The sequence below is a fragment of the Corvus kubaryi genome, unplaced genomic scaffold (assembly GCF_017639235.1).
Source record: "Corvus kubaryi isolate FWS band 111438036 unplaced genomic scaffold, C.kubaryi_AGA036_p1.0 split3-37304, whole genome shotgun sequence".
NCBI lineage: Eukaryota > Metazoa > Chordata > Aves > Passeriformes > Corvidae > Corvus > Corvus kubaryi.
The window spans coordinates 6,694-17,682 of record NW_024582087.1 but is presented as its reverse complement, the minus strand read 5'-3'; the positions used below and the strand labels follow the sequence as shown (position 1 = coordinate 17,682).

At 48.9% G+C, this 10,989-nt stretch overlaps 1 long non-coding RNA gene across 1 annotated transcript; it reads left to right on the top strand.

The window, feature by feature from the left end:
- The first annotated feature begins 9,183 nt into the window (after positions 1-9,183).
- LOC121658565 lies at positions 9,184-10,721 on the top strand. The gene is made up of 2 exons (XR_006014004.1): positions 9,184-9,925; positions 10,485-10,721. It is a non-coding gene; the product is annotated as an uncharacterized LOC121658565 (long non-coding RNA).
- Positions 10,722-10,989: the final 268 nt, after the last annotated feature.

Genomic DNA, 10,989 nt, shown 5'->3' with positions numbered 1-10,989 from the left:
AGCCCTCCGGAAGTATTACGGGACTCTGCCATGAATCCTTTACCTTTTCCATGTGAAGGTACCATCCAGGTAGCCTTCAGCAATGGCCGAGGAGTTGCTGCGAGTCTGGGAGGGAGGAGGAGCAGGGGTCCACTCAAGTTTCAGCAATGCCACATCACCTCATCTCCTCTTTACCCAGGTATATCCTGCGTTGATGGCGTCGGCCTCGGAGCGCAGCCAAAGTGTGCGGCCTGAGGACCGGGGCCTTCTTAGGAGATGGTGAGTAGCAGAATTGTCGGGGTTTTGGCTGATGTGCCCCTAAGTTCCTGTACTGATGTTTGGTTTTCATTATTGTAGCTGACTAAGAGACAACAGCCCGGCGATGGTAAGAGCTTCTAGGACGGCAAGGCGGCCTTCTTTTGCACCCGAGGCAGATTCACATCCCCAGATGTCCGAGAGATAAGTCAAGGGGATGAAAGTGGGGTATCAAGTCAGGGCTCACCGGGAGGGATTTTTGAGTCAGCTTTAGAGACGGGGATATGCAAGAAGCGGCCCCTTAGCCCACATAAAGGGAAAGTCTCACATTTGATCACAATGCTGAGGTGCACAGGGCAGAGCAGTCCCAGTGCATGTTGTGTCACTTGTCTATTGTATATTCTGTGTCTTTTGGGTATCTTGTGTCCTATATCTTTCCCTTAGCCCCTCAATGTGCTTGTGGTCATGCTTTTTGCCGAGAGCTTTCTCTCCTCGTTACATCCCCTCGTTTGTCATCTGCTGTGTCATGGGTGCCTACATGGGTTTGGCCCAGAGCTGCTCTGTCCTGCTGCATAGTCTGGCATATAGGTGTAATAGAACGAGGCCTGGGGACTTGAAATTTGTAATGTAGGGTGTAATTTGACCTCTAGATGATATTTTGACACAAGATGGCTGGAGCTGTTAAGTTCTCATGCAGCACTTTGACTTTTGTCATCACTTTCTTTCAGATGCAGACGGATGAAATCTGTGGCAGAGCGCCCCAGACTGGGTGAGGGGGTTCCCGCAGGAAGGTCAGTTGCCGTTTGTGTTGGCAGGGCAAGTGTAAATGGTGGCTGTGTTAGAGCGTTGTTCTTTGTCTCTGTTTTTAGGAGGTAAAGCTGGATAGCAGCAGTCAAGGTGAAGTGAGCGAGGTAAGCGGTGACCGGTGGAAAGGAAAAGTTGTTATTCCTTGGATGTCAAATTCTGGTACAGCTCGTAGCATCCATTGTCATTTGTGTTTTAGGGAGTCCCCTTGTATTATGCTGAGCCCCCTTGCCGATTGGCTGATGGACCCAGCTCGCCGCCCTCGTGAGCCCTCTGGGAGTGTTATGGGACTCTGTGACAAAGCCTTTACCTTTTCCATGTGAAAGTGCTGTCAGGGTAGCCTTGGGCAATGGCTGAGCAGTTGCAGTGAGTTGGGGAGGGAGGGAGGAACAAGGGTCCACTCAAGTTCCAGCAGTGCTGCATCACCTTGTCTCCTCTTAACTCAGGTATACCCTGCGTTGACAGCGTTGGCTTCGGAGTCTGGCCCGAGAACCCCGGCCTTCTTAGGAGACGGTGAGTGGCAGAATTGATGGGTTTTAGCCGAGGTGCCACTAAGTTTGTGCAGTGATGTTTCTTTGGTTTTCTTTATTGTAGCCGACTAAGAGAGGACAGCCCAGCGACGGGAGGAGCTTCCCAGACGGTGAGGCAGTCTTCTTTTGTACCCGAGGCGGATTCGCATCTCCAGCTGTCCGAGAGACAAGTTGATGGCTGTGACCCAGAGAGGGAATGAAAGCGGGGTGCTGGGTTGGGACTTGCTGGGAGGGATTTTTGAGTCAGCTATGGAGTTGGGATACCCAAGAAGGGGCCCCTTAGGCCCCATAAAGGGAAAGTCTCACTTTTGATTACAATGCTGATGTGTGCAGAGCAGAGGAGTCCCGGTGCGTGTCATGTCACTTGTCTCTTGTGCATTCTCTGTCCTTTGGGCATCTCGTGTCTCATGCCTTCTGCGTTAGCCCTTCGATGTGCTTGCGGTCACTCTTCTCACCGAGAGTTTTCTCTCCTCATTTATCATCTGCTGTGTCACGGGTGCCTGCATGGGTTTGGCCTGGAGCTGCTCTGCCCTGCTGCATAGTCTGGCCTATAGGTGTAATAGGACAGGGCCTGGGGACATGAAATTTGTAATGTAGGGTGTAGTTTGACCTCTAGATGGTATTCCTAGGTTGACACAAGATGGCTGGAGCTGTTAAGTTCTCATGCAGCACTTTGACTTTTGTCATCACTTTCTTGCAGATGCAGATGGATGAAATCTGTGGCAGAGCACCCCAGACTGGGTGAGGGGGTTCCCGCAGGAAGGTCAGTTGCTGTTTGTGTTTGCAGGGCAAGCGTAAATGGTGGCTGTGTTAGAGCGTTGTTCTTTGTCTCTGTTTTTAGGAGGTAAAGCTGGATAGCAGCAGTCAAGGTGAAGTGAGCAAGGTAAGCAGTGACGGGTGGAAAGAAGCAGTTGTTATTCCTTGGGCGCCGAGTTCTGGTACAGCTTGTGGCATCCATTGTCATTTGTGTTTTAGGCAGTCTGCTTTTATTCTCCCAACCAACTGGCCGACAGTCCCAGCTTGCCACCCTCGTGAGCCCTCTGGAAGTAGTATGGGACTCTGTGATGATGTCTTCACCTTTTCCATTCGAAGGTCCTTTTTGTGCAGCCTTCGGCAATGGCCGAGGAGTTGCGGCGAGTCAGGGAGAGAGGGAGGAGGAGTGAGGGTCCACTCAAGTTTCAGCAATGCCACTTCACCTTGTCTCCTTTTAATCCAGGTATACCCTGCGACGACAGTGTCAGCCTCGGAGTACGACCAAAGCATGTGGCCTGAGGACCCCGGCCTTCTTAGGAGATAGTGAGTAGCAGAATTTTTGGTTTTGGTCTGCGTGCCACTAAGCTTATGCACTGATGTTTGTTTGGTTTCCTTCATTTTAGCCGACTAGGAGACAACAGCCCGGTGGTGGTAGGAGCTTCTTGTATGGCGAGGTGGCCTTCTTTTGCACCTGAGGCAGATTCACGTCCCCAAACATCCTAGAGATAAGTCGAGGCCTGCGATCCACAGCAGGGGTGAAAGCGGGGTGTCAAGTTGAGATTTTTGAGTCAGCTTTGGAGGTGGGGATACCCAAGAAGGTGCCCCTTAGGCCCCATGAAGTGAAAGTCTTGCTTTTGATCACAATGCCGAGGTGCGCAGGGCAGAGCAATCCTGGTGCGTGTTGTCACCTGTCTATTGTTACGTTCTGTGTCTTTTGGATGTCTTGTGTCTTCTGCCTTAGCCCTTCGATGTGCTTGCAGTCGTTCTTTTTGCAGAGTTTTCTGTCCTTGTCATGTCTCCTCATTTGTCATCTCCTGTGTCACGGGTGCTTGCACGGGTTTGGCCCGGAGCTGCTCTGCCCTCCTGCATAGTCTGGCATGTAGGCGTAATAGAACAAGGCCTGGGGACTTGAAATTTGTAATGTAGGTTGTAGCTGGGCTCTAGATGATATTCCTAGATTGACATGAGATGGTTGGAGCCGTGAAATTCTCATGCATCCCTTTGACTTTTGTCATCACTTTCTTTCAGATGCAGATGGATTAAATCTGTGGCAGAGCACCCCATACCGGGTGAGGGGGTTCCTGCAGGAAGGTCAGTCACTGTTTGTCTGTGCTGGGCAAGCGTAAATGATGGCTATGTTATAGCACTGTTCTCTGTCTTTATTTTTAGAAGGTAAAGCTGGATAGCAGCAGTCAAGGTGAAGTGAGTGAGGTAAGTGGTGACCAGTGGAAGGAAAAAGTTGTTATTGCTCGGGTGCTGAGTGCCGGTACTCTAAACTTTAAGTAGCCATTGTCATTTGCGTGTTTTAGGCAGTCCACTTGTATTATGCCAAATCCCCTCACCAACCGGCCGACAGAGCCGGCTCGCTGCCCTTGTGAGCCCTCCCAAAGTGTTATGGGACTCTGCAATGAAGCCTTTACATTTTCTGTTCCAAGGTGCCTTGCGGGTGACCTTTGGCAATGGCGGAGCAGTTGTGGCGAGTCGGGGAGGGAGGCAGGAGGAGCGAGGGTCCCCTCAAGTTCAAGCAATTCCACAGCACCTTGTCCCTTCTTAACCCAGGCATACCCCGCAATGATGGCGTCTGCCTCAGAGCGTGGCCGAAGTGTGCTGCCAGAGGACCCCGGCCTTCTTAGGAGATGGTGAGTAGCAGAATTGTCAGGCTTTGGCTGACGTGCCACTAAGTTCATGTACTGATGTTTGGTTTTCTTCATTGTAGCCGACTAGGCGATGGCAGGAACTTCCCGGACAGCGAGGTAGCCTTATTTTGCACCTGAGGCGGATTCACATCCCGGACGTCCGAGAGATAAGTCGAGGGTTACGACCCACAGAGGGGATGAAAGCAGGGTGCCGGGTCGGGCCTCGCCGGGAGGGATTTTTGAGTCAGCTTTGAAGGCAGGAATGTCCAGGAACGAGCCCCTTAGGCCACCTAAAGGGCAAGTCTCACTTTTGATCACAATGCCGAGGTGAGCAGAGCAGTCCCAGTGTGTGTCACTTTTCTATTGTATGTTCTGTGTCTTTTGGGCATCTGCTGTTGCAGGTCTTTTGCCTTAGCCCTTTGAGGTGCTTATTGGAAATGCTGGGTGTTATTCTTAGCATCTCTGCTCTTGGTGCTCCTCGGCCTGGTGCCGATACCATCGATCCTTTGATGCGAGAGCTTGGAGGCGCATCAGAATTGCATCTCTCTTTAGAAGCGTCGAGTTGGATGTCTTTTACGGTCTTGTTCTGAGCTGTATTCACAGCTGTATGCCGCAACGATCCATTATAGCGGATTAGGACTTGTCAGAATGTGAAGTGTGGTAGAGGGTTCTGACTGTATGATTCTTGGGCATCCGTCTTTGTGGTTCTCAGAATAAGTCCTTCTTCTGCCAGGGTTCTTCGAGCCTCGTCGGCTCACCGTCGGTCTTGCCTAGGTCATCTCATTCCTCGTTCTCTCGGTCCTTGCAATCGTTCTTCTCGCCGAGGGTTTTCTCTTCATCGCATCCCCTCCTTTGTCCTTGCCTGTGTCACAGGTGTCTGCATGAATTTGGCCCGGAGCTGCTCTGCCCTGCTGCATGGTCTGGCATATGGGTGTAATAGGACAAGGCCTGGGAATGTGTAATTTGTGATGTAGGCTGTAGTTTGGCCTCTAGATGATATTCCTAGGTTGACACAAGATGGCTGGAGCTGTTAAGTTCTCATGCAGCACTTTGACTTTTGTCATAACTTTCTTTCAGATGCGGAGGGATTAAATCTGTGGCAGAGCGCCCTGGACCGGGTGAGGGGGTTCCCACAGGAAGGTCAGTCACCATTTGTGTTTGTGGGGCAAGTGTAAATGGTGGCTGTGTTACAGCATTGTTCTTTGTCTTGATTTTTAGGAGGTCAAGCCAGATCTCAGCCATCAAGGTCAAGTGAGGGAGGTAGGCAGTGACCGGTGGACTGAACTAGTTTTTCTTGCTCAGTTATCAATTTCTGGTGCAGCTCTAAGCATCTGTTATTTTTTGTGCATTTTAGGTGGTCCACTGGCAAGATGTCCCAGTCTGGGATGCTGGCAGCCAGGTGGGTGCAAGCTTAAGGTATAGGTGCAGTGTACTTTAATTGGAGGGGGGAGGTTGTGATTTCAAAGTCTTTCAGGACGTTTTTTTGCTTTGTTTCTTTGCAGGTGCTGTTGCTGCTGCCTTGGACATGCCAAGAAATAGAGACAATCAGGTGAGTTGGCCTTTAAGTGGGGCAAGTAATAGGTGAGCGGTATGTGGCGGTGTGCTAAGCATGTACCTTTTTGCTTTGCAGGTATTTTCCGGGCCGCCTCTGGAATCGGATGAAGATTTGAGGTGAGCCGGGGTACAGGTGCGGAGGACCCCCCGGGGATTAATATTCTCGAGGGCCACAGTGATGTTTTCTGTTTTGTTGTCTTAGGTACCATGAGCAGCTGCGGAGCCGAAGTTTGGAAGCGGCAGGTAAGCGATGAGCCTCGGCCCTTAGGAGGGAGGGAGGCCTTGCGGAAGGGGTCGCTTTTGGGACGTCTCATTGCGGTCTGAATTTTTTTTCTGAATTTTTGCAGCCACCGAAACAGACCCTGGGGACTGTATCAACATCCATGGCGCCCGTGTGTTCATTTCCATTGAGGATGGATTTTGTCGGCTCGTCTTCCAAAAGCTAGGTGTTGGGACCGGTGGTGGGGACAAGGGAAAACCCTTTGGAATTGCAGGAGGCAATTTGAAGTTAGCTTAGAGGAGAGGGCTGTAGCGGGATAGGCCCCTTGGAAGTAAAGGGAGAGGGTTTCTCCTCAGCATCGCCTGACCTTTTGCCGGGCAGGACGGTTCCGACCCGTCTCCGTGTTCTCACGAGCTTCATGTCATCGGCCTTCTCTGAGTCTCGATGTCATTGCGGATCTTTTTGCCTGAGGAGCTCGCCTTTGGGTCCAGAGCGATCGCCCCGGTCCCCTAGCCGTTGTTGCCTTCTTCTCTAGGCCTACTGAGCTTCTTGAGCATCCTCTTAACAGCTCTGGTACTAACTTCTTGTAAGGACTTATGTTTTGCCATCATGTGCTATTACTGTAGAGCTTTCTTTCCTTTGGCATCATCAGCCTCTGGCTCATCTTGCAGTAGGAATCTTGGGTCCATCAGGTGAAACTGCTGGGCAGTTTCAACTTGTGTCTGTGTTCTGTAGGTTGTGTCTTTGTTCTGTAGTGTCCATTGTCCTCTGTGTCACAGGGCTTTGTTGCATGTCAGTGATTTTTTTTTTGCATTGTTCTGGGCCATATTGGCTGTACTCTACTTGCCTACTTTCCCAGATGGGGCTTATTCTGGCATCTTTACCTTTTTACTTCTTGAGACCGGAGGAAGTACACAAGATGTTCTCATCCATCTTCCTTCTCAGTTTTGGTACTGGCTTCTTTTCACATACCATTCCCTTGGACTTCTCTAGGGAGGGTATCGGACCCTCCCTCCGTGACTGCAGTATTTCAGTAGGTTCCATTGCCTCTAAGTGTATTGCACTCGAGAATTAATCTTCCAGAGACTCATCTCGAGCCCTTGTGCCATCTTTCCTTAATTTGGGGCGCTGCCTGTCCGTGTGCCGCTTAGGGTCGGAGCCGCCCTGCCCTGGCACGTAGAGTCACAGTTAGGTAGAACAGTCATAAAACTTAAGGGTTCATCTATTTTCTATGGGGTTTTGGGCAGAAAATTTATGGGCCTGGTGTGGGGATAACTCCTAGCCACGGGCCACTCTCTGACCGCTTCACATTTTCCTGCAGGTCCTGAGGCAGCTTTGGATCTCCACGGTCACCGATGCTACCGATTTTTCCTGGAATCTATGGTTCGACGTCGAGGAGTGGCAGCCAGGGAAGATGTATCAAAGTATCTTCATCGGTGGAGTGTTTTGATGAATGGCTGCAGTCAGCGTGTAAGCTGAAGAGCGTGTGACTGTCTGTATCTGTGTGTGAGAGGCTGTGTCTGCCGATGTGGTTGTGTCTGCCTGTGAGAGTGTGTGTGTGGAATGGTTCTAACCTTGTGTGTTTGGTTTTTGCCTTTCAGGTTTTTCAACACATTTTTAAATTTAGAATAAAAAAATCCCAGCTGGGCTTTTTTTTTTTTTTCTTCCCCCCTGGCTGGGTTTTTTTTTTCCTCAGTCCCGGCTGGTCTGCGAGGCGATGTTCATTGCCAAAGTTTGGGTGCGGACCGTGCTGGGGCCGGGGTTTTGTCAGGCAGGATGATTTGGAGGCTCCAGGGAACCCCGTTCCCAAGGGGCCAGGGTGAGGAGAGTGGTCGAGATGAGAGCAATGGTGGGGTTGTGTGGAACCTGAAAGAGGTGTGTGTGGTGGATGACTGTTATGTTCTCCCTGTGGTGCTGTTGTTTTGGGTTTCCTCTAACAATAAAACAAAATGTAGCAAGTTTTCCAGAAATAGAAAAATTGTTCTATTGTATTGATATGTATTTGGCTTGTGTTGCTCTGTATTGGTCTGTATTTGTGTTTGCTGCTGCATTTCCGTGTATTGCTCTGTATGAAAATTGGACTTTTACCAGTGTGTATATGGATTGTATTTGTACTTTATTTGTATACATTGTTGTTTCTGTATATTGTGCTAGAGTGTAAATACAAAAATCCATTCAATGAAGTTGAATAAACCCTAATGAAGACATCCAGGCCCCCCGGCCCCCCCCCCCCCCTTCGGCGCCTGTCTTTCTTTGGTGTGGTTTAGTCATTTTTTCACTGTATTTCTTGCTTTGCTTTACTTTTTAGTCTATTCCTCACTTTACTTTTCCCTGTCTATTGTTATTTCTGTGTCTTTCTTTTTCTCACTGTTTCTACCTCTGTCTCTCAGTTTCTCTTCTTCTCACTCTCTCCAATTATGTTTCTCTCTAGGTTTATTTTCCTATTTCTCTTTAACTATTTCCTTGTTTGACTCCATTTCTTTGCTTCTCTCTTTCTCCTTATTGCTTTGTCTCTCTCTTTTTCTCTTTAACTGTTTCTGTCTTTCTCTATTTTTCTCTTTAATGGTTTCTTTGTTCCTCTGTTTGTCTTTATTCCTGTGCTTCTCTACTTTTCTCTTTCTCTCTAACTTTACTTTCTCTCTCTAACTCTTTAGCTTTGCTTTTCTCTTTCCCTCTAACTCTTTAGCTTTACTTTCCTCTTTCTCTTTAACTTTATTTCTAACTTTTATGTTAGAAATAAACTTTATTTTTATTTATAGCTTAAATTTTAAAAAAGCAGCAGTAGAACTTTTAATGCTCCCTGGGAGTAAAAAAAAAAAAAGTTCTACATATAAAATTTTTACTCTCAGGGAGCATTAAAATTTGGTGCAGCAGTAGACTCTATTATTTTTTCTTCTGTTTATATATAGTATATAGTTTCCCTAATTAGTGCTCCACATGGGAGTAACTAATTGAATTGATTAATCATTACATAGCTACTCCCAGCTGGAGCACAAATTGAATTAGATAGTTGGATAATAACAATTAGCCATAATTGTTATTATCCATACCTATCACTCATCCTAAGCTCTACCCCCCTCCCCCCCCCATTTGTCACAGGCTCCCACCTCCCCACCCATGTGTCGCTGCCCCCCTGGCCCACATCACGCGGCTCTGCCACAGCCCCCTGCCGTGGGTGTCATGTGGCTCCACCCTGGGCACCACCCCCTGCCACGTGTGTCATAATATAAATGAAGAAGAATGACAGGTAGAAGGGGAAATGGATGTCTCCTCCCCAAGGGAAGGCTCCTAAATTGGATAGGAGCCGTTTCTCTAGGAACTGCTGCCTCTGATTGCCGCTGGAATGGCTCTGGAAGGAGCTTAGAGGGGATCATTCACCTCGGATTTGTCCTGGATGTGCAGAGCTGGGGAGATGCTTTGGGGCTGAGAGATTTCCTGTGCCATCTTCCATGAACATGAAGAGAGGTGGATTAAAAGTGCCTGCAGAGCTCTGATGTGCAGCCTGTGGCTCCCTGCTCCCACTGCTGCTCTGCTCAAGGAGTTTCTCAGCCCCAGAGCAGGAGAAAAAGGCAGAAAATCATGGAATCCTGGGGTTGTTGAGGCTGGCAAAGGCCTTTAGCATCATCAAGTCCAAACATCAACCACCACCATGGTCACATCAACCCATGACCTCAAGTATCATGTATTTATCCATACATATTTATCCATGGATTATCCATATATTTATCTGTGTATTTCCCCATGTATTTTATGAACACTCAAGTGCCATATCCATGTATTTTATGAGCACTTCCAGGGTTGGTGACTCCACCACTGCCCTGGGCAGCTGTTCCAGTGCTGGACAACCCTTCCCATGCTGGGCCAGGAGATGGATTCTGGAAATCCAGACTCTAAGGAGCAGGGGATTAAGGCAGCATTGGATTCCTTTATTCTCCCAGAAGGATAAAGGAGATTTATCCCCAGACGAACCAGAGGTGATCACACTGAGGTCATCAGTGGGATTTCTTCCTTACTCCCACAAATACCCACTGGGGTGACAGAGTTCCCTACAAGGGCAGTGTTGGAAGGAGCTGCTGGAATGTTTTGCTGTTCATTGGGACCCACAGGATGTTTGGTGTCTCTCAGAGCTGTTCCAGGCTCTCCACAGACCCAAACACTCCTCACACTTCTCCTCAGAGTAGAGAGGTTTCCCAGAGTGCTGGTTTTTAATTTCAGATGCTGGGATAATGACACGGCTTCAGGAGGCAGGAGACTCATTGTGCTGTGCCTCAGTCCAGGCAGGGACAACCCCCAGTTAATAAAAACCTCTTTAAAGCACAAAAAGTCCCATTAAACTGATATTATAAAGGCTGCAAATTGAAGCAGGCCTCAATCAGAAAGCAGCAGAATTTAATTCCCCCCCCTTGCCCATTTGCATGATGATCTCCTTCCTAATTGCCCATCCACGCTTTTCCCACAGAAGGGCTGTCCCGAGGCTGGAGATGGTTCCAGCTTTATGGAGCTTTGATCTTGATCTGGTTTTACTTTTTACAGAGCACAGAACCCGAGAGTGGCAACTGCTTTCCTCTTGTTCCTCCTGTGGCAGTGAACTGCTCTTCCCAAGGATGGCTGCAGGAATTCTCAGGCAGCAGAACGTATGGAATGCCAGGCACGCTACAGAATTCCAGTGGGAGCGGCAGGAACTTCTGTTCTTTACTGGCAGGGCTGTGCCATGAAGGGGAGCTCAGAGATATCGGTCAGCTCAGGGAATGAGCCTGGCTCATGGTAAGGAAATTCGCTGTGCAGTTACTTTGGGCCCTTTCTCCTCCTTCTCCTTCTCCTTCTCCTTCTCCTTCTCCTTCTCCTTCTCCCTCTGTTCCCAACACCAGTTCCAGACCTCAGTATAATCCATGTTCCCACAGCCTGACCTTGCAGTTTTCCCAGCTTAGCAGCCCCAGCAACACTTGCAGCCTCTCTGTCTGGACTTTGTCTTGCTGAAATCTCCCTTTGTTGATCCTTTGCTGCCTCACCTTTTATCCAGCAATAACGTGCAGTGGGT